Genomic DNA, 2,493 nt, shown 5'->3' with positions numbered 1-2,493 from the left:
AGTTACATGAACATACAGGGGCCTAGGTTTGTCCTCAAATTTTAATTCCACTCTTCTTTACAAACTATCTTTCATTGTACATGATACCATAGTCCAGATTGTGGCCCTTTGCTCCAGAGTCCTTTCTTAAAGGGGTATTCTGGCCCTGAGACATCTTATCCCCTATCCAAAGGATAGGGGATAAGATGTCTCACCACGGGGGTCCCCCGCAATCTTGTATTCGCCACCCACTCACAGGGCCGGAGTATTGTGACGTGACAGGGCCGGAGTATTGTGACGTGACAGGGCCGGAGTATTGTGACGTGACAGGGCCGGAGTATTGTGACGTGACAGGGCCGGAGTATTGTGACGTGACAGGGCCGGAGTATTGTGACGTGACAGGGCCGGAGTATTGTGACGTGACAGGGCCGGAGTATTGTGACGTGACAGGGCCGGAGTATTGTGATGTCACAGGGCCGGGTGATGTCACACAGGTGTGGAGTCGTGATGTCGCCATACTCTGGCCCCGTGATCGCCACCCGGCTATTTGTGAGCTGGCACCGTGGCGTGCAGCTCAAACAGGTGGGGGGCGAATACAAGATTGCGGGGACCCCCGCGGTGAGACGTCTTATCCCCTATCCTTTGGATAGGGGATAAGATGTCTCAGGGCCGGAGTACCCCTTTAACGGTGTACTCCAGTGGGAAATTTTTTTTTTAAATCAACCACTGCCAGAAAGTTAAACAGATTTGTAAATCACTTTTATTATAAAAAAAAATCTTAATCCTTCCAGTACTTATCAGCTGCTGTATGCTCCACAGGAAGTTGTGTAGTTCTTTTCTGTCTGACCACAGTGCTCTCTGCTGACACCTCTGTCCATGTCAGGAACTGTCCAGAGTAGAAGCAAATCCCCATAGCAAACCTCTCCTGCTCTGGACAGTTGTCAGTTGTCAGCAGAGAGCACTGTGGGCAAACAGAAAAAACATTAAAAAAGAAAAGAAAAAAACTTCCTGTGGAGCGTACAGCAGCTGATAAGTACTGGAAGAATTAAGATTTTTAAATAGAAGTAATTTACAAATCTGTAATCATATTCACCTATAAAACAAAGATAACGTTTTAACATTTTAACCATTTAACGCACCGCACCGTGTAGAAACGGAATCCCTTAAAAAAATGTTCAAATTACGTTGTTTTTTTTTTTTGTTCTGTTTTTTTGTTTTTTTTCAATTTCACCCCACCATTTATTTCTTTTTTGCTTTTGTGGTGAAACTATTGAGGTCATTACAAAGTATAGTTAATGGCGCAAAAACGAGCCCTCATATGGGTCTGTGTGTAGAGCAGACAGTGCAGGGTTATTTGCACAGGACCTCACACTCCCCACCCACGTGACCGATCACATGACCGTGACATCACCAGCTCCGTAGCCTCCTAAATCTACTCTTTCCGTAATACCCGGCCGCAGCCGCTAGGTGTCGCTGTTCGTGTGCTGTACAGACGGTGCGGCGGCTCCTCCTCCGGTGCCCATCACACAATAACACTACAGATCTGCGCCCGGGGTCGTGCGTTATATCGGCGGCAGGTAAGTGCACCTCACCGGAGCGGGTCACCGGTATGTGTCTGAGCCATAGTGGGGAAAGCAGCCTGGGCTTCTCGTGGAGCGGCGGGGCAGGGCTGGGCGAGCAGTGCAGGAGAGGGGCCGGCCTGGGCCTGGCTGGATATGCAGGATGCAGATTCCCGGGCACATCATGTATATACATCATGCCACCTCCTGGGGATCTGGTGACCTCTGCTCCCTGTTATAGGGGTAGGTATTATGTTGTCCAATGGGTCATCTATTATTATTATGGCCATGTGAGATGTCATGGGTGTCAGGCCCCAAAGCTCTGGGATTGGCAGTAGAGATGAGCGAACTTACAGTAAATTTGATTCGTCATGAACTTCTCGGCTCGGCAGTTGATGTCTTATCCTGCATAAATTAGTTCAGCTTTCCGGTGCTCCGGTGGGCTGGAAAAGGTGGATACAGTCCTAGGAAAGAGTCTCCTAGGACTGTATCCACCTTTTCCAGCCATCCGGAGCACCGGAAAGCTGAACTAATTTATGCAGGAAAAGCCATCAACTGCCGAGCCGAGAAGTTTGTGACGAATCGAATTTACTGTAAGTTCGCTCATCTCTAATTGGCAGAACCCGAAGGTGGTAGACAGGGAGCCTAAGGGCGATCCTCGTCTACCATTACTGGGTAGTGTGGTACCTGGGATGGTATGACCCCATTGTGCCACCCTAGTATCCTATCCACTTGGCATCACAGTGGCACATTGGGGAATTATGTTGCACCCAGTAAAATACATTGGCGACAGTGTAGTAAAGGATCTATAGCCCTATACCAGTGGTGTCCAAACTGTGGACCTCCGGCTGTTGCAAAACTACAACTCCCAGCATGCCCGGACAGCCGTTGGCTGTCCGGGCATGCTGGGAGTTGTAGTTTTGCAACAGCCGGAGGTCCACAGTTTGGACACCAC

General features: G+C 49.1%; 1 protein-coding gene across 3 annotated transcripts in view; it reads left to right on the top strand.

Moving 5' to 3' along the window:
- Nucleotides 1–1,421: 1,421 nt before the first annotated feature.
- Nucleotides 1,422–2,493, top strand: part of ANKRD46 (ankyrin repeat domain 46) — a 22,912-nt gene continuing 21,840 nt past the window's right edge. Inside the window, exon 1 of one of the 3 annotated variants that reach the window (XM_056522409.1) lies at nt 1,422–1,556. The gene's annotated coding sequence lies outside the window, so the exon portion shown is untranslated. The remainder of the gene's footprint in view (nt 1,557–2,493) is intronic. The other 2 variants (XM_056522410.1, XM_056522411.1) reach the window with 2 other exon arrangements.

The sequence above is a fragment of the Hyla sarda genome, chromosome 5 (genome assembly GCF_029499605.1).
Source record: "Hyla sarda isolate aHylSar1 chromosome 5, aHylSar1.hap1, whole genome shotgun sequence".
NCBI classification, from domain to species: Eukaryota; Metazoa; Chordata; class Amphibia; order Anura; family Hylidae; genus Hyla; species Hyla sarda.
Note: the sequence above shows the minus strand (reverse complement) of the source record. Positions and strands in the feature narration are given on the sequence as shown.